Source organism: Archocentrus centrarchus, chromosome 5 (assembly GCF_007364275.1).
Source record: "Archocentrus centrarchus isolate MPI-CPG fArcCen1 chromosome 5, fArcCen1, whole genome shotgun sequence".
NCBI classification, from domain to species: Eukaryota; Metazoa; Chordata; class Actinopteri; order Cichliformes; family Cichlidae; genus Archocentrus; species Archocentrus centrarchus.
In genome coordinates, this window is record NC_044350.1 from 12,515,334 (window position 1) to 12,539,016 (window position 23,683).

The following is a 23,683-nucleotide window of genomic DNA, read 5'->3' on the forward strand; positions in this document are numbered from 1 at the left end:
TAACTGCCATTTTTTGGGGGGGGGGGGGGGGGGGGGGGGGGGTTACTTGACAGTCAGCAGTGAGAGACAGGGAAGTCATGCAGGACGGGATGTGAACCTGCCACATGGCATGCATGGTCACCTGCTCTTCCATTGAGCCACCCGGGCGCTCAGGAGTGCCTCTTTATTTTAAATCTACAAATGTACTTATACAAACATTATTTGTTAAAATGGTGAATTTTCTGTGAATCAACTTATTTAACAGTTACTGATTTAATTAATTAGTCTATCTTTTTGATATGACCAACATCAAATCTTTACACTTTGGGGGCTCGTGAACAATTATCTGCATATTTGGTATGTGATTATTTAAAAACTGAAATAGAAACAACAACTGAAAGATGAAAGATGAAGTGGTGTTTACATTTTTTGTAATGATATAAGGTGAACTCCAAGAAAATGAGTCAGTGGAGCTAACTGGAACTACATTACCACAACTCAAAATACTCAACAAATTTAAGTGTACTCAAAACAACTGAGTTAGACCTTCAACAATTCATTTTTAATTCTATTTAATTTATGGGAATGAGTGGCTCCAACTTTTTTCAGCTGATTAAGTTAAATGAACTTACTCCTTTTATTAAGCTATACCGTTAGGTTTTACAGTGTGTGCAATTCTATCTGCCACTGGGTACAAAATCTCCTGGGGAAATGAAGAATTGATTTCTGCAACCAAAACAGGAAGAGGATAATGCTTTTCTTTCCCTGTTACCAAATGATACCTGTCCCCAGGTGTAGCTGAAATGATGGAGGGTAGAACAGTCAGAATAACAATGGAAAAAGAGACCTGTAGTGATAGCAGACAAGGGAGGTGAAAAGGGAGAAACTGAAAGTAAAACAGGAGTGAACCTCGAATGGCATTCACTGAATGGAGTGCTTCAGGACTTCCAGTGGTTCAAAAGCAATATTCAGTTGGCATTATTTCCAGTACATCCGGCTGGTTAGTAGCTGACCTGGCTACTCAGAAAATGAATAAAAACATTTTTTATTGAGGTTCCCTGAGGATAGCATGCGCTGTGAATGTGATGGAATAAAACATTTGGTGAGGATTTATGTATTTTACTATAGTGGTGAAAGTAAAAGCACCAAAGAGAGAGAGATGGTGTTCATCATAGGTCCACAACTGGACTAGTGAATAATGAGCTGGGTGATTGAGACCTCCACCAAGGGTTGTAAGATGATGATCAACAGATTAGGACGGAAACAGAAAAAAAAATCCCACAAATTTTACTTTTTCCAATTAAAACAAAGAAAAACAACCAGTCTTTAGTGAAGATAGGAACATTTAAATGTGAAATTTAAATATATTTGAAGCAGTCATAACTGACTCTCAAAGGCACAATCATTGTCTATTATCACTGCATATTTTCAAAATGAAAAAGAAAAAGCTTAATTCAGGCAATCCAAGCAAACACTGAGTTAGACACCTAATAAGTGGTGCTCATTCAATAGAGTGTATAAACCTCTACAAATATCTACAGACATTTTAGTTAAAAACTAAATGAATAATAAATCATTCGAGGACTGCAGACTCCCTGAATTTATGTACAGAACCAGTATAACATCAATACCAAAGAAAAACACAAACCCAGAGCTATGCCCCTCATATAGATCAATCGTCCAAGACACTGGCTCAGTTGTCAAAACTTGTATCATAACACAAGACACCTACTCCACATTATTCATTATCTCAATACCCATAAAATGTTGGGTGCTGTGGTTTCCATAGATGCTGAAAAAGCATTTACTTCCATTAAGTAATGAAAAGGTTTGGTTTTGGGTCTGGCTTTGTGGGCTGGATCAGACTATTGTATAAAGCACCTATAGCCTCGATTCTGATATGGTCTGCTATGTGCTCCCTTTGAAATAAAAAGAAACACAACTCAAGGAAGCCCGCTGTCCCCTTTTTTATTTGCTCTTGCAATAGAGGCCTTAGCATTGGCCATCAGGCAAAACCCAGATATACAAGGAGTAACAATTTGGTACAAAAACAACACAAGATTTTATTGTATGCTGATGATATTCTTCTGACAATGACAAACACTTCTAAATTAGCAGCGTTAACTGAACGTGTCGAAGAATTCAGCCTAACATCTGGGCATAAAATAAATTTTGACAAGTCAGAAATCCTGAAAGATCCTGATCGGTGAAATTAGTACTGAACCAGCCTACATCTGGCCTTTGCACTGTGCTCCTTCAGGGTTTAAATATTTAGGAATTGAAGTCACCCCCCAAAATGAATCAGCTGTATACAGAAAACATTAAGCCTCTGGTTAAAAATCTCCTTGTATCTCTTCTTGGCAAAATCAACCTCATCAAGATGACACTCCTTCCAAAATTTTATATAGCATGTCTATGCTGTTAGCAAATCGAAATGTAAACAATGCTAGAACCTTCAATAAAGCAATATCAGACTTTATCCAGAATAGTAGAAAACCTATGGTTAAAATTGCCATATTACAAATTCCAAAAGAGCAAGGTGGGTGGGGCACACCAAATGCAGAATACTATATGCTGTCCATACAAGCCAGGATTATTTCTTTGTGGGTGAATGAATGTCTACACTCTCCTGGTTTGACATCAAGTCAGCTGTTTGTAAACCCTTTCTCTCCTGTGAACCTGTTGGGTAAAAGCCTGAAAGAGCTGCCACACACTGTCAAAAGCAACCATCTTGATACTAATGCATTGTGGGCCTGGAGGAAAGTCGCAAAAATATTTATAAAGACTCACCCTTTATCTTATAGCAAGGCTGACAGATAACCCAGAGCTTTTGTCACAGGGAACAGGAGCAAATTTCACACTTATTGTTAGAATCTTGACATCTTTGAGAACAAGAGGATTTAAAACCTCCCTTTGACTCACCGAAAGCTCAGTATAATATATCAAATCAAGACTACTACAAATATTTACAGATCTGAATTACAACTCACTACAAATTCCAGATGTATCACATCTATTAGATAGATTTTTTTCTTAAGTTCAAGCAACTGAAATACCTTATATCCAAATTTTTGAGATGTTAAGCTTGAACCCAGATAAACTTTCTTGGCTAAGAACATCCTGGTTGTACTTTGCTCAAATGTGTGGGACGGGATTTTGTGATTGCCTTCCAGAATTTCAATTTGCAACAGGTATAAAGAATTTCAGCATAATATTTTGCATCATATCTGCATATCTATGTAAGTACAGAAAGGGTACTTCACCAAACTGCCCCAAATGTAAATCTCATGTAGACACCAGACGGCACTGTGTTCAACTGTTGGGACAGCAATAAGTCAGCAGGATTCGGCAAATCCACTATTCTGTCTGCTTGGGAAGGTTCCCGCCTCTCGTAGAGAAAAAGAGGATGTGATCCAGTCTCTTTTAATGTTAGCAAGGAAATCATAAAGGTGAAGTGGGTCAGAGAGTCCATGTGAATATGGAAAAAATTGGACACTATATCATTGGATGGACTCATCCTTTTCAGCAGAAATGGGGCAGTCCACTGGGACTACCAGGGGTTGGTTATAATCTGAATTTAAACAATGATGTGGGCAATTACAGCATTTTTGGACTAAAGTACATGGATTGGATTCACATATTACTTGTAGTATTTCACTTAAACAAACCACTGTGCAAGTGCAGGGTATTGCCCATTGCATTACTAATGTCTTCTTCCTTCATTTATATTTGAATATTTAATAAACAGAATTATGAAAAAAAAACTAAATGCATAAAGAGAAAAGACAGGTCTGTACTGTGTTGTGCTACTAAATCCGTCACTTCTCATTGAGTAATGGATGGATGCAGTGTTAATGTCACAGATAGTAGGATTAGTGATCACTACATTGTGAAAGGGTCTGTGTGCTATCTTTGTATTCAGCTCAAGTCAGAAGGGGACTTGAGCAGAATGCTAATGCCTTGGCCCCACAGACACAGTGCCAGAAACCAGAGGCATTTTGTTTGGCAGCACACAGGGCCTACTGTATAGAATAGGCCCTCTAGATTGGATTTAGAAGTAAAACGCCACAGTCAGACTAGGGAAAACAAAGGTTGGAGACCATGGAACAACTGAAATTACTGTGATCTTGTGCAATGAACTTGGAATCTCTTTGCCTTTGAAATGGTTGCTTTGATGAGGGGGATCAGCTCTGCGACCCCTCGCAGTCAGTCGAAATCTTCAAGTATCTTTGCTGCATCAAGACAGCGATGAAACAACAATGAGATGAGTCAGTCTGTTAGTGATAAAAAAAGGTAACAGTGATAACAGTGAAATCAAATCTGTTGCCGTCTTGCAAATCTGTCGGTGTTGGGATAGGCTCCAGCCCCCCCCCCCCCCCCCCCCCCCCCCCCCCCCCCAACCCTGAGTTGGTAAGTGAAAGAAAATGGATGTAATAGTAACAATAATAATAACTTAGATTTATATAGATTTCAAGAAACTCAAAGATGTTTTACAAAAAAAGTAAGTAAATAAATAAAAAGTCTAGAGGTTGAAGGGCTTGTTAGATGGTAATTATTTGCAAAACTCTGCCAATCTGTCTGAGAGTGACTGGATTATTATTTGGAGATTTACCACCCATCAACCGACTTGCGTTGTCACGGTGTAATTAGTTTGTCATGTCTAACTAATGTGCTGAGTCACAACCCAATTTTTCCTGGGAGTAATGTAAAAATATTATTCCTTTCCCATGTCAGTGGTTTAATAAAGAAACGCCAACCTACCATGTAGTGATATATTATTAGAATTAGACAAGATTTGATACTAGTAATATACTATACTGCAAAGCAATATAAGTTAAAATAAAATAATCAATAATATTGATCCTACTCTGTCCAGATAATAAAACATAGCTGACGTCAAACCAATCAGCTTATCAAGTGGGGTTCCACCTGGCAGCATTTTCATCTGAATACAGTTCAGGGCAGTGACGTTGATCCTGCCAGCTGGGTGGTTTCAATGTGTCTGTGACCCAGTCTGACACAAAGGTGATAAAGGGGATCACATTTTAAGCGTCGTGCTTACGTGTCATCCTCAATTCACATCAGAGAGATTTGTTGTTTTTCTCTCAGAATACTATTTAATATCAAATTGGGGGGGGAAAGGGAGGAAAAAAAAAACTCCTTGTCTGCTCATCTCCTCCCAGTGATCCCTATCAAATGAGCAGCTCTCTGAGGTTCAATCTATTAATCTTGTCAAATGGATTCAGAAAGCAAGGATATTATAGGCAGACATGAGGCTCAGGACAGGGGACCAGATGGCCTTGGAAAATGGAGAGAACAATAAAAAGAGGAATGAGAAGAGTAACTGAGTGCAAAAAAAACCCCCCTCAACACAAAAGTGCAGAATAGGAAGGGAGAAGATTTTTCAGGAGTGAGACATCACAGAGAGACATTCACATAGGTGAAGCAGTCAGTGAAAATGACAGGCTATGGCTCCTGCTGTCATTGGCTCTCAGATGTTAAGTCATAGTGCTTTCCTTGACAACTTGCTGCCATCACATACAGCAAAAATACAGCTCTCTGTTGAATTATGCATGGGTGGGGGTGAGATAAAGGCTAATTCAGGTATCAAGACAAAAGCAGCAACACATGTATGCGAAAAACAAAACAAAACAACACACACACAGGGAGCCACAGTCACCCACAAAGGGACAAATGACCTCAGCTCTGTTCCTTTCTTTGCTAGATTTAATTTCAATGTTAAATATAACTTGTCTTCTATGACTGCACTCCTCGGTGGTGATAAAAATAACAGGCAAAGCAGCCATACTGTGGGATAATCTACAAAAGTCTCCAAGTGTGGCAGATAAGACAGAGCTTATAAATAAATTACTTGGATGAAAAAAAAAAAATTACCTTCAGACAAGAACTTTATCTGGAACTTTGATATTAATTCCATGTAAAATGAGGATGTAAGAATACAAATGAGGTGAAAAAAACCCAAAGCACATAGACGTGCAGAGTGCTTTGACAAACATTGTCACTCTCAGGAGCTCGGTGAAGGATGCCACCTGTGCAACAAGTCCAGTCATGAAATTATATTATAATATTCCACAGTCAGCTGTAAAATCATGTAAAATCACAGAGTGGGGTCTGTAGGTGCTGAGGTGCATAGTGTGCAGATGTCGCCACTTTCTGCAGAGTCAATCACTACAGACCTCCAAACTTCATTTGGCCTTCAGATTAGCTTAAGAACAGGAATGAGTTTTCATGGTTGAACAGCTGCATCCAAGCCTTACATCACCAAGCACAATGCAAAGCGCCGGATGCAGTGGTGTAAAGCACGCTGCCACTGGACTCTAGAGCAGTGGTGTCGTGTTCTCTGGAGCGATGAATCACACTTCTCTGTCTGGCAATCTGATGGGCGAGTCTAGGTTTGGCGGTTGCCAGGAAAACGGTCCTTGTCTGACTACATTGTGCTAAGTGTAGAGTTTGGTGGAGGAGGGATTGTGGTGTGGGCTTGTTTTTCAGGAGTTGGGCTCGGCCCCTTAGTTCCAGTGAAAGGAACTCTTAATGCTTCAGCATATCAAGACATTTTGGACAATTTCATGCTCCCAACTTTGTGGGAACAGTTTGGGGATGGCCCCTTCCTGTTCCAACATGGCTGCGCACCAGTGCACAAAGCAGGTCCATAAAGACATTGATGAGTGAGTTTGGTGTGGAAGAACTTGACTGGCCTGCACAAAGACCTGACCTCAACACTACAGAACACCTTTGGGTTAAATTAGAGTGGAGACTGTGAGCCAGGCCTTCTCATCCAACACCAGTGTCTGACCTCACAAATGTGCTTCTGGAAGAATGGTCAAAAACTTCCATAAACACTCCTGAACCTTGTGGAAAGCCTTCCCAGAAGAGCTGAAGCCATTATAGCTGCATCATATTAAACCCTATAGATTAAAAATAGGACATCACCCAAGTTCATATGTGTGTGAAGGCAGATGAGCAAATACTTCTGACAATACAGTTGCTCTGCATTAGGTCCTCATAGTGAGCATCTAGATATTTCAATGACCCTTTCTCAGTCACAAACTGCAGTAACTGTTGTAAAATACTTTAACTATATTAAAACAATATTAATACAGGGTTGGCATGTCTACTTAAATGTACTTTCTATCTTCAATTGTTAACTGAAATGAGATCACACATGAGAAACTGAAGCATCCATCACTGTCACAGTAATTAGGTTACATCTTTCATATCATAGAGATTTTTAAGGGAACCAGTAATTGGAAGAGGAGAGTTATTAAAATAGAATCCACGGGTTAATAATAGACACACTTACCCAGATATTAATTTGTCTCACAAAATAGCCAAATGAGAATGATGAGCAAAAAGACTGACAGAATAAAACGTGTATTTTCTCTCTTCATTTCATAATATATAAGCTGAAAAATAACACTTTGTCATCACCATTAAATGTATTCCTATTTTTGGTTAAATCCATCTCTAGGCAAAGCTGGAGAAGCTGGTAGTGGTTCATGATGGCAAACACTCAAACAGGTGAAAGGGTAATCAGGGACAGGCACCAACAAGCGATTTCTGTAGATGTCATCAAACAAGTAATCCAATCTAAGAGTGATTTTTTTGCTGCTCAGCCATTAAATGGTGGCTATTTTTTTTTCTACAAAAGGGATGTTTTTACTGAAACATTATCAAAGGGAAAAGAGACAGACTGAATGTCAGGTCAGTAATCACAAGGAGTGGCCTATTAATACTGGGGTAAGAAAATTCTATTCAAACCACAACATAGGTGGGTTTAGGAAAAAAGTTAAAAATAAGAAAGAAGACACTAAGGGAGGGAAGGAGGGAGAGAAAGGGGGGGGAGAGAAATGAAAAGGCAGAAGCTTTAAAAGCTTTGGGAAGGATTTGTATCCAATAAGCCATGCAGAGGATTAAACCATGTTAATGCAACACAACACATGCCTACGCAAACTGGACACAGTGCACACAGCACCCTCTCTCTCTCTCTCATCTCACACACACACACACACACACACACCACGCACGCACGCACGCGCACACACACACACACACACACACACACACACACACACACACACACACACACACACACACACACACACACACACACACACCTATCTATCTAGATGAAGAAAAAAACTTGACTGATGCAAAAGCCTTAAAACATCTAATGACTCACTGTACCAAGATAGGGCCGCAGTGACTTTTATAGTGTCAGCAACACTTCTGTTCTTTTGGCCAAAGTAGATTCAGCATTCTAAAAACAAGTTTTATGAAAGCACCTTGTGTGAGGCGTTGTACTGCGACTCCATTAAAGCCAATCCGTTGCCTCTATGCAAATTAATAGAACAAAGTGTTCTCATGAGAGACAAAATCCCCTGCAGGACTGCAGCCTTGGCTTCAGGCTGCTACATACAGCTGAGAGGCACATAATTTTCTCCACCATTATCTACAGTACTGTGTCATTAGCTTAAGTTTAGAACAAGAATGGAAATATAGTAGAAGATGTTTGACTAGGCTGAAGATATTCCTGGCCACACATTAGAATGTAAAACCTGACAAATTTGGACCCTGAATAAGAAAGTCATAAAGACAGTCACTGTGTCAGTTTTGTCTGTCAGAGTAATATGTAAAAATAATTTAAACACTTTGTCATATAGACACTGTGACAACATGTGATAAAAGAAAATTGATTGCAGATTAGGGAACGGGGATGCTCAGTGGATGAGCAGGCGACCATAGGCCACATGGCTGAAATGCAGCTTATAGTCTGACCTGTGGCCCTTTGCTGCACCCCCCCCCCCCCCCCCGCGCTTTCCTGTCAATCTTTATAGTAATGTTATCCATTAAAGGCAAAAGTGTTGTTTAAAAAAATTGATCGCGTGTTGAATGAAGGCAGTGTGATTGTAGCTTTGGGCATAGCTGTCTGTTATTTAGCGAGGGCTAGCTTTGTGAAGAAACCAACTGAATATACCATAATCCTTGTGTCAACACGGAAGCTCCTATAACTCACTATGGGGTGGGGGGTGTAAAGGTATTTTCCTGAAAAGGAAAACAAAGACAATGTGTGCATGTTTACTGTACACTCGGCTCAGTTCAGCAGGACAAATACAAATGTTCGATGCAGTTATGTACAATTGCTTCTCCCGCATAATCACAAAGAGCTCTGACCTTTTTGTTTTACATACTGGAATGCTTTACATAAACAATCCTGAATAAATGCATACACCTTATCTTTGACAGACAGAATCCACGTAATTAACATGCACATTTATGACAATAAGCATTTGAATCTCAATTGGAATGTTTTATGCTCATCGATTGTTCATTATCATCAACTAAATGCACATAATGGACATCATCAAAAGAAAATATTGCACATAGTGATTTGTTTTTATATCTAATTAGCATTAATATAGCATGCAGTATTATATATGATGGTGCTTCTTACTGCTGTTGATTTAACAGCAAGTTAAAGTGCAGCATGTAATGTTTGTGTGATTAATGAACTGAAATACTGGATCAAATCCTAAGAGGTACTAAATGGTGAGTAGAGAGGCACTTTAAATGTCCTACTATGTAAATTAAAATTGGGAATTATGTAAATTACAGAGACAAAGTACATTTGTTAACTAAGAAGTGGCTGATTTTACTAAAGTCAAATATAAGAGGCATATCTTGTTTTTCTCTCTGCTGATGCATATTGTTTGTGTGCTTTAAATCCATTAAAAAAATAATAGTTGTTTTAGTCTAAAATGTGTGACGGGATCATAAAAGTGTGTGCTAGAAAAATCAGTTGACATTTTTATTGGACTGGATGAAAAAAATAAGCAGTGTGCAGATGTGATTCCTTAAATGGCCACTGGGGGTTATGTCTAATAGTGAGTCAATTCCCACAGACTCAAAAGCTAAAATGTTCAACTGTACAGCAGAAATATTCATATTCATAGCCAAAAACATTGGTACAAACATGGTACAAAAACATTCCTGCATTGTTACATTGTTTTTTTTTTCTTTTATATGACCGACCTGCTTAAATTGTACTGAGGCTGAAAGTTAAGGTTTACTAAGGGTGTAGACTCAGTGAGTGATGAGCGGATGGAGAAACAAGTGGCTATGACTGTATGACTGCTAGCTGTCTTCTAGACCTCACCTCAGCTAATATGATTTACCAAATCCTACCATATATCTAGTGTTGATGCTTTCTGAAGCAACTGCAATTATCTGACAAACAGTTATACCTTGCAATAAAAAAACATGCATAATTCTGTCATAAAAATCACTGCATGGGCTCAGAAACACGTCCAGAAATCACTGCTGCGAACACAGTTCATTGTGCCATCCACAAATGCAGGTTAAAGCTCTATCAGGGAAACATGATCCAGAAATACCACTGGGTTTCTGGGCTAAAGCTCTTTTAAAATGGACTGAAGGAAAGTGGAAAACTGTTCTCTGGTCAGATTGATCAAAATTGAAAATGTAAAGCATGGACACCAGACCTCTGGACTAAAGAGGAGAGGAGCCATTTGGCTTCCTGTCATCAAAAGTCTGCATTTCTGATGGTATGGGGGTGCATTAGTGCCTTTGGACATGGCAGCATCAGTCCTGAAAGGCATATACAGGTTTTAGAGCAGCATAAGCTCCCATCCAGAGGATATCTTTTTCAGGGAGGGCCTTGCACATTTCAGCAAGATGATGCCAAACCACACACTGCATCTATTACAACATCATGGCTTCACAGTAGAAGAGTCAGGGTGCTGAACTGGCCTGACTGCAATCCAGACCTTTCACCAACTGAAAACATTTACATTTTACACAGTCTCTCAGATTTTTGGGGGATTAGGGTGGTATGATTCCTCCCTTCACTCTATTTTTTTATTTTTTTTTTAGGTAACATTGATTCAGTCAGTACAGGGGGCAGCATTTGTTCAAACATTTATTAAAGGTGTTTTTGTAAGACTAAAAGAGTTAGGCTTTTAAACTTTTCACCTTTGATGTTTCAGTATGCCTCGATGAATGGGTCACTGTTGTGTATGTTTTTGTAGCAGCTCAGTGAAGCAAAAGAAATTAAAAAAAAAATCACTAATGCAACAACTGCAGGAAGAGTATTGATTTGTGTCTTTGAGTACAAACAGCAAGGAGGTACCAATAATGGCATGGAAAGTTAACAAGATACACATTTATAGAAGCTTCCAGCACTTTTTCTTATTCTCCATTGGCACTTTCAAAAGAAAAACATTATGTGTCTACTTTCTTTTACATTTAAAATGCAGCATCCATCTTAGTCTTTCCAAGAATGATCCCCTGCCTGCATCGCTCTCTGTGGCTATATAAAGAAATTGTCTGCTCCACAGAATGAGTGGCAGTTTTCTCCTATGGATACTACTGCAATAGAGATTTGTGCTCAGATTGAAATTAATCCAGAGTGAAATCATCAGTCCAGTGCTGTACCTCAGGGAAGCCCCGTGAGAGCGAGGACAGCCATGATGCTGTGCACCACAGCTACGTTCCATCAGTGCTCGCTGCTCGCAGGCATCACTGTACAAGCTACATGACAAAACATGTCCATTCATCCACACAACACAACACAACACTAGTACACTTACTGTACTTGTGTTAGATTCGAATTATTTAACATCAAAACACTGACATGATCTGTTTTTGGCCTTTGCGACTACACACCCTCAGGGATTTATTAGTCTGTACAAAGGACAAAAAGTTTGGCCTCCCACAGCCTTTAGGATCTATCAGTCTGGGCAAGGTCAAGGCGTGCTGTCTTTATGTAGCTCTTTATGAGCCAGTTCTCCTGGTGATTAAGTGGCTTTCGTATATCCAACAACAGCAACCAGCCAGCTAACATCACATCAGCACTGCACACTCTATTCCTGTCAATAAGATTCTAAAATAGGCAACAAATAAAGACAGAATAACAAAGACCTGAGAGCAGATCTACAGTACCTCACTGGAGCGGCTGAAGAGTTGCTTTTTGAGGTCAGTGAAGAGTTGGCTCATAGAGGAAGAAATCCTGCAAAACAAAGATGGGTCATCAGCGTCAGCGCTCATAATAAGCTGTGTAATTTGAATGTGCAGAGCAATGTACATTTAATATGTTCCCAGTAAAGTCCTCTAAGACTTGTTGGACAGCTTAGCTTTGACTTGCAGAAGTGAGCATTATTATAGTCCTTTCTTCATGTATTTCATTGTTTTCAAAACTGCTTATTGTGTTTCATTCATTTGGGAATTCAATAAGCCTTTGGAGATAAGAAACATCACATCTAAAGAGATAAAGTATTTTAATTAAGAAACCATAGATTAGATTAGGAAAATGCTTCTGGAGGCAATAAAATCACAGCAACTGGAACAGGAGCAACCTTTTTCTGCTTACGTAATATGACTTTGCCATACTGCTCACTAAAATTATAGAGGGATAATTTGACTATGTACATCAAAAACAAGAAGGCCCTTTCTTCTTTTTAATGTCTGCAACAACAAATACTTTAACCAGTTCAACTTTAACCAGTTTTGAGACCTCCATACAAAAATTTAGAAGTCAAATATTCGACAAACAGTGCAAAACAGGCACTAAATTTAAACTGCCGTGTCACTCTAGCTTGACTTTATTATTATTATTATTATGTTTTACTTCTGAATGACAGGTTGAACTTGTCAAAACAATATGTGAAATCCTTCAAAACAGTTTACTTGTGCACATCAGAAAAAAAAAAAAAGCATTTCTCCCTTGTTAATATTTGCAGATGTTTCAGGACATTTAGGCAAATGACTAAGCATAACTGTAAGTCTGTGTATGTATCTGCTACCAGAATACAGCTGAATAGCTTTGCTCTCAAAAATGTTTTTGACATTTTGACAGGTCCATCTAATCTGCCACGCTCACAGCTGTAAGCCACGGGCCCAAGTATTGTCTAACCTATTTAGAGAGCTTGAGTGCAATAGAGTTAACAACTGTAAACATGGAGCGAACTGCTCAGATAAACATTTTACAGAGGAAATAGCAGTCTCATGTAAAAGGAAGAGGAATAAGGATATGAGGTTGTGCAGCAAGGAAAAGATAATGAAATACAGGAAGATGCAGAGGATGTAAGCTTTTTTCCCCACTCCAAAGGGAGAGCATTTGGTATGAGTTTGGTGACAATTTGTGACAAAGCGACAGAATATTCAGTGATCTAATGGACTGAGTTGTTTAGGGGTGTCCACACAGGAAGCAATTCACTCACTGCCCATCACTTTGTTGCTAGCAGATCAGATTGCCCAGGTAACTCTCTAACATTTTTACCATCCTGTCATCTGTCAATCATCAGCCTCTTTCACTCTACTTGGTTGTCACTTTAGTCGCTTGCCTTGAAGATGAGAAAACTTTAACTTGACCACTTCCCATTGCCAAGATGGTATTTCATCCACCATCACCAATTTTTAGAGCAGTTCTTGTGTAATTTTGCATATTTCAGCCTTTTCTGCCCATTTGCCTTTCTCAAGAATGGCTTCCAGATATCTTTCTCAAACTCCATCCATCCATCCATTCGCTTCCGCACATCCTGTTAAGGGTCGCGGGGGGGCTGGAGCCTATCCCAGCTGTCATAGGGCGAGAGGCAGGGTACACCCTGAACAGGTCGCCAGCCTGCTGCAGGGCCAACACGGAGTGACAGACAACCTTTCACACTCACATTCACGCACTCAGTCACACCTATGGGCAATTTAGATTAGCCAATTAACCTAACCCCACTAAGTGCATGTCTTTGGAATGTGGGAGGAAACCGGAGTACCTGGAGGAAACCCACGCAAGCACGGGGAGAACATGCAAACTCCACACAGAGAGAGGGAGAGGCCTGGGCCAAGGTGGAATCGAACCCAGGCCTTCCAGATGGTATTCTAACTGTGAGGCAGCAGTGCTAACCACTGCACCACCGTGCTGCCTCAAACTACTCTACATAATGAACAGACTTGTATTCTATTTTCACATACAATTTTCAAATTATACCAATGATGTAAGCATAGCCAATGCGTGAGAACCAAATGTTTGAAAACTAGATGGTCATGTGTGTTTGAAGGAATAATTTCATCTCTTGATACAAAAATAATCTCTGATCGACTTCAAATTTTGTCAAATACTTTAAGCTCAGCTTAGCAGTTCAAAGTAAACTCTACTTCAACACATAATACTTGTGTTTGCAGTCAAGTATTTACAGTATAGGTTTAACCTCTTACTATTTAGAACAAAAAGCATTCCTGCACTGGTTTTATGATGTGCGAATAACAACAAGGATTTAACACTGCACGCTACAAAATTTTGTATTTTTAAATTTAAGTTTCAGAAAAGGCGTTTGTGCCACAGAGGAAGGACTGATCAGTAACCTTAAGACCTACACCTTTCCCTGATTTGTGAACCTGCAGCTACTGAGAACTAACCCGAAATAATCCAAGCATAATTTTGCTCTGTTCCCCTGGGTTCATCTTTCATTAGCCACGGGTCAGCTGTGCGATTCATGTGCGTTAATATGCCACGGTAAGTTCCCTGTGACAAAATTGGCAAGAATGAACGAGCTCACACACACACACACACACACACACACACACACACACACACACACACACACACACACACACACACACACACACACACACACACACAAAATTACAACTCCCTCCACTTCTTTGCCTGAAGTATAATTGACAGCCATCAGCCATAATCAATGTGTCTGTAGCATTCATGAAACTGTAATTAACCTTTTCACCATAGTAATATTACAAACAACATGAACAAGACCAACAAGCATATCTTCCAGGGACAAAAATTTCTCAGCATCAGTTCTAACACTCCGGGGGCTTGCATTTGAGCAACTGTCTTCAACCACCAGTGGCGCTGTTGAGCAACGTTTGATCACGGGCTGATAATTTTTTCATCTTGCTCTAGCAGCACGCACACGAAGATGCCAACGTTATATTAACTATTTCATTCGACTGTAAGAGGCAGTAACAGCTGCAGCCAGATAGATAAAACTCATAAGAAAAAAAACATAAAATGTGTGAACCATGACCATAGGTGTATAAAGGCATAAATGTGCCTTTTTATATGACTTTGTGTCATTAGGCATATGACTGCATAAGGAAATATGTATGTCAAGACTCAGTAAAACTGATAATATGCCATTCAGATTTACATTTAGATAACATCGTTCCAGCCTCAGGTATATAATGTTGTAAACAAGTTGTATGCTGATAGACTGTTGATTTGGGGAAATGATCATTTTTCATATATATTGCAAATGAGGTCAGTACCTCAATGTTCATTCAAGTTGAAAAACAAAAGTTGAAAGAAAACGAAATAATAATGTGATAGGTAATATATCAGCAATGTAAATGTTATCTTTATACTACTGCATATATTGAGGTCATTAATTCTGTCAATATTACATTGATCTTGGAAAGTGCACAAGGCTTTGATTTTTGCATTTTGAATTATGGTGCATTGCCAGCCTCTGGAGCTTTTAGGGTCATATGAGGAGAAAAAAAAAAACATTTCAAGTGATTGAGCCGTGTTTAGTGACGAGTGCAGATCCTCACAGCTGAGTTTTACCGCAGGGCTGGCTCGCCCATGTACAAGCTAAACTCCTCATTGTGGTTCACGCTGTTCTGGTTTCTCAGGGCTTGACTTGCACAAACAGTAACAGTAAGTTCTAACCAGGAGGCCTAAATGCAGGACTCACTGAAGCAACGTTATCCTGCTGATTTAACCTAGCTTTCCTGTGACACACTTTCAGCTTCGAGGCAGCCAGATCTAAGCATTTCACGGCGGGGCCACACAGCATCTCTGCTGCTCATCAGCCCCTGGTCTTTGTCATCGCCCATTCATCTCTTCCGTCTCTTATTGTTCGGCCACCGAACTTTTGTTTTGCCACTCTGTCTAATTGCTTTCTCATAAACCCTGCGCGCACGTCTCTTTTCATCTGTCAGATTTTCTTTCTCTTATCTTTTTTGCATGCTGAGAGTTGATCACTCACAGTCCTGCTTTGATCTGACTGGAGGAGCTGCTTTGCAAATAAACAATCAACACCCGCCTTTCCTCCCCTTAATCCTGCTCTTTTCTTTTTCACTATCACATAACAAAAGGCATAATGCCAGCAGAGAATACTCCACTGAGAAACTGATGCCAAAATGCTATTTTCAAATAAAAAAAACATGACATCATACTACTGTCTCATTTGTTTCTCTCTTACCGTCTCTAGTGTATACAAAACTGTACATACTTATGACATCTATCTATCTTCTCAGTAGATTACATGTGATCATTTTCTCAGGTTAAACATTTGATAAACTGTGGGTTATGGGATTTGCAACTCATTGCATTCTGTTTTATATATATTTTACACAGCTTCTCAGCTTTTTTTTTTTGAGGGGTGGGGGTGGGGTGGGGTGGGGATAAAGCCTTTGATAAAACCATGAAAGGATTAGGGAGATCACACATTCCAAAGTTGATTTTTTTAAATCAGTCTCTCTATTTGCAGATGTAGTGACAGCTACGCTGCAACCTCACACACCCCCACATCCCACTCACATCCCACCCTCACCCCAACCACCACCACTACCACCACTAGGCTCACTCTCACCCACACACACTAGGAGTAGTATGATGCTAATTTTTCCTCTAGGTGACTATGTGGTCATTACATCTGTTAGTCATGTCAGCAAAACCTTTAGTGGTTTTTTTTTTTTCTTTAAATCAACCACACTCACTTTGCTCCATGGTGACATTAAATTACAGGTCAGAGTGCTCAGTATTCTCTCATTCTTTCCTTTGTTCAGAACAGCAATATTTGACTATCCCTATTGTGATCAAATGTCACTTGCTGAAGCCCACTCCTGGGAGAATACTGCAAAATGCTGCTTTAGTATAGGTTTGCTATGTGAGTGCTACTTTCTTGCTCTACTTCCTGCTCTAGTTCTTGTGGCCTATAAGTAACCTTGCTCTGGCATACTTTCTTTAGCTAGTCCATCAGCACTGACAAATGTTGGTGCTGTTAAAAAATTTCAGTTTTATTGTACTTAACTTGTCTGAAACAATATTTTAAATGCTAATTTAACAAAAGGCAAGGGTATAGCAGAGAAGATATAGCACCAGCTAACCACCAATATGATCTTGACTGAAATATCTAATACATGGATTGCTGTGAAAACTGGTAGAGACATTCATGGTTCTGAGACCATGAGTGCTAACAAGCCTGGTATACTGGACTTTTCCTTTTGGGTCCCCTTGAAGGTGTAATTTCTGGATATGAATATCTAATCAACTATTGTAAACACACACAAAGCAGCGAAACCATGCTACACTGGATAAAACATGCAGTTAGACAGCAATTAAACAAAATTCTGCAATGCAGTACCTTGCTGCAGGGTGGGCGTGTTTCATCATGTTTTAGAATTTAACACATGAAACAATCAGAAAACGATTGTACATTCACTGCTTTGTTTATACTAACACCACTTCCTCTCACATTAACTCTGACCACTGCTGCAGCTGCTCTCAGTCCCACTTGCTCACTACAACTTCAAAGCTTTGCTGTGTCCTTAAGAAGCCTAACAGAGCTACTAGCATGGGAGATGACCCTTAGACACACTCATGTGAAGAAATCATAGGATTCTATGCATTCCTGTGGAACACCAAGTACATCATTACTGTTTCCATAGGAATTAAGAGGATAAGTAGCAGCCAGCTGCTGCTAATCAAATGCACTTGATTAACTGATCATAAGCAAAGCAGAAGTTTTAGCAGTTCGTTGGTCTGGAGCATTCAGATGTGTGTTAACACAATGCCTCAATCTTCCCAGGAGTGAATTCTCCAGCAAATTCACTCTAAGGTCAGACGTCCCCCCAAGAGCTACATCTCAGACTCTCCAGGCCTCAGTTAACTTGTTAAATCTTAGAGTTCATGACAGTACAATTAGAAGAAGAGTGAACAAGTATGGCTTGCTTTAAAGGGTGGCCAGGACAAAGCCTCTTCTCTCTAAAAAGAACATGGCAGAATGGCTTAGGTTTAAATAGGTTCTGAACAAACCACAATACTGCTGGAACAATGTCCTTTGGACAGAAAGACCAAAGTGGAGATGTTTGGCCATAATGTACAGTGCCGTGTTTGGCAAAAACCAAAACTGTACATCAGCACAAACGACGGTATCGGGGTGATGAGTGGGCCAAAATTCTTCCACAGTGATGTGAGAGACTGATAAAGTCATACAGAAAACAATTATTTAAAGTCATTGCTGCTAAAGATGGTTCTAAAAGCCACTGAATCATGGGCTCTACTTATTTTTCACATGACTGTGTACTGCCATGCAATGTAAAATATTTTATCCAGCTTAACCAGTGCAGTCAAATAATCGGACACTGGAAATATTCACTCGGCATTACATTTTGTGTGGTGTGGATGCCGATATGGATGGGCCACATTGGCTATATATTTGAATTCGACATCTGCTCACAGGTCAGTAAAAGATCAATGAGAACACCATAATGTCTAGAGAACTATTAATCACTATGAGGACTACTTAGAAAATACATCTAAACGCAACTTCAGTGTATCAACCATCACTGTGCTAGCAATGTATCTTGTCTAATTGCCCCTGGGACTCCTTGCTACGGTAACAACCCAACTAATGACCACCATTGTGGCAACAGCTGCAGTCGTAGCAACAGTTGGCTATTGCAGCTATTTCACGCTGAGACAAAAGGACAAGAGGGTGAGGAGGAGGAGAGGGCAGGAGGCTTTCTGTCATCCACAGTCAGATGGGGCATGAATTAGTATCTGGTGAAGCTCCTCTTAATTCATCCTGATTTTTTAATCTCTTCATCTGTGTCTTATCTGTACGTTGCCTCATCGTGAAAAGATAACTGCTTAATGTTGTCCTCAAACAAATGGATTTTATATAAATACACAAATTCTTCCCATCATCACCAATACAGTATTTCCCGCTTTCTCTCATTTCTAGCAGAAGCTTCTGTCCAAAAAGAAAACAGAAACAATGTGTTTAGTACTCCCCCATCTATCAACCTATTGTCATTCGTCCACCCTAGTGATTCTTCCATTTCTCTCTTTACGATCTTATTCATTTGTTCGAATTGCACACTGTAATTTTTGCATCATATCCGTTCACCTCTCTCATGGCTTCCACCGCCTCATGCCTCACACTGTAATTTACCTTTCTTTATGAGTCTCCAGCTCTAACCTTCTCCCTGCTTTTCTGTCTCTCCGTCAGCACCTCCCCTTGGGCTGTGAGTGGCCCATGTGAGTGAGAGTGCTGAGACAGCCTGAAATATTGATGTCCCTAGGCGATGGCAACCTCCAGCAGTCTCTGCAGGGGGTACAGGCTGTGGCCACAGTCAGGTCGAGTCAAAGTGGGTTAACTTTAGCATGAGGAATGTCATGGCAGATGGAGGCAAGGTACAGTGAAACATGAAATGATGGAGTATGTGTGCATATGTGAAAAACCATGTTATCCCAACTGCCAGCTGGCATCTTCACATGCATCTGGTAATTTGCTCCCAGGTAATCTGGAGCTTTATCTGAGAAAGTGTGTGAGGAAAGCGTGAACTCATGAGTGGCTTTTACCCCCCTTGTTATGCACCATTCACTAAGCATGGTTCTCAAGTCTGAGGTCTGCTAATGAAGCTGTTTGTTTATGTGCCCTTCCCCCTTCCTGCGCTTCTCTTCTGTTGTTTTCCACCATCTTCTTCCATCTCCCTTGACATCTTTCTTCCCCACTAAGAAAACAATTATCTTCCTCTCTCCTCATTTTCTACTTGTTAGTCACAGTCTTGAAAATTTTTAATATTTTTCTATTTTTCCTAAAGATGCCATCTGCCTTCTTTTCTTATTAACTTTTTCTCTCAAGTGAAGGTGACCTTGTCAAAGGGATCCATAAGAATTGCCATGGAGACAGCATCTAGCTGGATGATTCTTATGGAGAGAGAGGGGGGATGGGAGGGTTAACAGGAAAAGGCAGTGATGAGAAAGCAATGGGGTGAAGGCAGCTTCACTATAGACATGTTTTCTCTGACTCCAGATTCATGATCCCATCACTCAGGTTCAGATTACTATAATACTTCTATTCTCTCGTGCTCGCTCCCTGTATTTGTTACTTTGTTAATTCCAAGGTAAGCATGGAATCTAGTCCTGGAACAAAGGAATTTAATTAAAATCAGTTGTGAGGTTGCATTTAAAAAAATTAAACAGTTTTTTTTTGTTTTTTTTTGTTTCAGAGGATATACATTGATCAAGCTTAACCTTATGACTACCTGCCTAATATTGTGTCGGCCCCTCGTTTGCTGCCAAAACAGCCCTGACCCATCAAGGCACGGGCTCCACTACAACCTTGAAGGTGTGCAAGACATTAGCAACAGCTCCTTTAAGTCCTGTAAGTTGCGAGGTGGGTCCTCCCTGAATCGGACATGATTGTCCAGCACATCCTTGATTGGATTAAGATCTGGTGGATTTGGAGGCCAAGTCAACACCTCAAACTCATTGTTGTTCTCCTCAAACCATTCCTGAACCATTTTTGCTTTGTGGGAGAGTGCATTATCCTGCTGAAAGAGACCACAGCCATCAGGGAATACTATTTCCATGAAAGGGTGTACATGGTCTGCAGCAATGCTTAGGTAGGGGGTACTTGTCAAAGTAACATCCACATGGATGGCAGAACTCAGGGCTTCCCAGCAGAACATTGCCCAAAGCATCACAGTGCCTCCGCCGGCTCGCCTTCATCCCATAGGGTGCTTTCGGTGGGTGACGGGTCAGCATGGGCACCCTGACTAGTCTGCAGCTATGCAGTCCCATACACAACAAACTGCAATGCACTGTGTATTCTGACACCTTTCTATCAGAACCAGCATGTTGGGCTTTTTTTTAAAACACTGACAGCAATATAGTAAATAATTTGCAAACAACGACACACTGTGCACTGTGTCCAGCAGCAGTCTACTCAGCCGAATATGCCTAAAACGCAGTCACATGCTAATGTGCATCAGCTGTAAACACTGATTTGACCATAATTAATGAAAGTACTAGATTTGATGGAAAATAATGCAGATGGCAAGCAAATACATTGACTTTTGTCTCCGTGTAGCTAACACACTTGTATTTCTTGTCCTTTAAGACCTCATTTTACTGGTAGAAACGCACATGGAAATTCTGTTGCAGACTTGATCAAAAATTGATAAGGTGAGAAAAAGTGAATGTGCAAATGCAGCTACCTATGTGCTTGTATACAGCTAGAGCTTGTCTGCAGCTTTTATACACATACAAAAATGGGCTGATGAGCAGTTAGTTTATTGTCTTTATCTGCACAGATCTGTACTATGATTTCATAATCCAGCTGTGGCACGTACAGGAAAAGCATTTAAAAGACAAAAGAGTAAAAAAAACCATAAAAGAAATTCATACTGCCCCTCCAATGTGACACTGTTGTTCTCTATTTCACAGACATAAAGACAGAAAGTGTCTGAAACACTCAGCAGCATAAAGTCATTTGAATTCCAAAAAAGGAAAACATGTTTTTTCACTGACAAATTTTCTGCCCACTGGTTGTTTTGTATGTGAGATTCAATCAGGTCTGCAATGCGTCACTCACAGAGACGTAGGCAGAGACATTCACAGCTGCCTGTCAATATTAGGGCCATCCTTTTTTCTAGGCATTAATTCTAAATGTAAATGTAAATGTAAATGTGCAACATTCCAGCAGGAATACTTAAGCAGTAAATTGCAACAGTTTTATATTTTATATGAATTAAAAAAAGAGACACAGTAGTGCTTAACCTGGTCAGAACTAGTGCAGTGAGCCTATGTTCAACATATGTGTTTATTTTGTGCAATGCAGCGCACACATTTGTACGGCATGCGAACCACTGCAGTCTATGTTACAATGACAGGACCACAGTAACTACTGAACACCAGTCAAATAAGTCAAAGAAAGAAAAAAGAGAACAGATGTTAAGACGAAAAAGCCACTGGCCAAATTCATTTTTAATAAACTATTTGAGAAAGAAACACTTCTGGCTGCCTCTTTCATTGACTCCCTCAGGTGCAGCAAGCTGCTGAGCTTCACTTCAGACTGCAGTAGAAATCAGTGTGTAACTTGAGTCAGACTGCATCACTTTAATCTTGATTCAAATAACCTCAGAATTGTACTGCACATTGTTTCCAATTTAAACAGCTGGTTAAACGAGTCAGAAAACAGTCTGCATTTTTTATAATGTACAAATTGTACAGTATGTACTATTGTTACTATTCATGGGCTTATAAGTCTATAAGATTTATTCTGCAAACTAACAAGCTCTAAACACAAAATGAACTATTCACCATTTTATAAAGGTCACAAGGCAAACAAAAAAGGTGCAACATTAGCATTCACAGAACTTGGACCTGCACTGTGAATATAAATCTAATCAACTTGCAACATTGATTTGGTCTCCCTCAATCCCTGAGAAAAGAGACTGGATTTATAGCAGCTAAATTCCTCAGTACGTGAACTAAGTTTCAACCTACTGATGTGGTACTGAGCAGGCAGAGTTAAAGTATCTGAGCTTGCTGGTATACAGTACTCAGGTTTGCATTTTTGCTAACATTGCTCATGAGAGAGGTGAGAAACAACCAAAAGATAAAAGGTGTGAGGTGGAAAACCAAAACAATTGGCTGAAAGACACTAAAATAAACTTTAAAAAATGAGCTGTGGAGAACTGCACACTTGTGTGCCAAGTCTTATTGGGTTTGTGTCCACAAGTTACACATAAATTCATGTGAAAAAGAACGTTTTTCACAGGACTCTATGCAGTCCTGTGAAAAACTAATGACGCCCCTTAATTCAGTAGCGTGTAGAAGCACCTTTAGCAGTAATAACTTGAAGTGAACGTAAAGTGATTGTTTTCTGTATGACTTTATCAGTCTGTTTATGAGTCTGTTTATGAGTCTCTCACGTTGTTGTTGACAAATTCTGGCCCACAGCGTTGCTTCAATTCATCGAGGTTTGCCGGCATTCGTTTATGCACAGCTCTGTTATGGTTCTACCACAGCATTTCAATCAGGTTGAGGTCTGGACTTTGACTGGGCCTCTACAACACCTTGACTCTTTTTATTTTTTCAGTCATTCTGTTGTAGATTTGCTGCCGTACTTGGGATCATCCTGTTGTATGACCCAGTTTTGACCAAGCTCTAGCTGTCACATTCGTCTGTGAACACTGTGGCATACAGAGGAGTTCATGGTCGACTGAATGACTGCAAGGTGCTCAGGTCCTGTGACTGCAAAACAAACCCAAATCATCACCTCTCCCCTTTGCATTATGGCCAAACATTTCCAATTTGGCCTTGTCTGTCCTAAGGACATTGCTCCAGAAGTCTTGTGGTTTGCTCAGATGCAACTTTACAAACCTAAGCTGTGCTTTTTTAGAAATAAGACGGTTTTTACCAGAAGCCCTTCCAAACAAGCTATCCTTCATCAGTCTTTTTCTAACTGTACTGAATTTTAGGATTTAACATGCAAACCAAAGCCTGGGGAGTCTGAGATGAAGCTCTTGGGTTTTTTTTTTGCAGTTTTTCTGAGCATTGCACGGTCTGACCTTCAGGTGAATTTTTGGGGGGTAAACATGGGAAGATTGTGGCATTAACTCGCACCTGAATGATCCA

The 23,683-nt window shown here is 39.9% G+C and overlaps 1 protein-coding gene across 1 annotated transcript in view; it reads right to left on the minus strand.

Moving 5' to 3' along the window:
* The window catches only part of dlgap4b (discs, large (Drosophila) homolog-associated protein 4b), a 114,415-nt gene that overhangs the window by 70,929 nt on the left and 19,803 nt on the right, over window positions 1-23,683 (minus strand). Inside the window, exon 2 of the mRNA XM_030729262.1 lies at window positions 11,959-12,025. The gene's annotated coding sequence lies outside the window, so the exon portion shown is untranslated. The remainder of the gene's footprint in view (window positions 1-11,958; window positions 12,026-23,683) is intronic.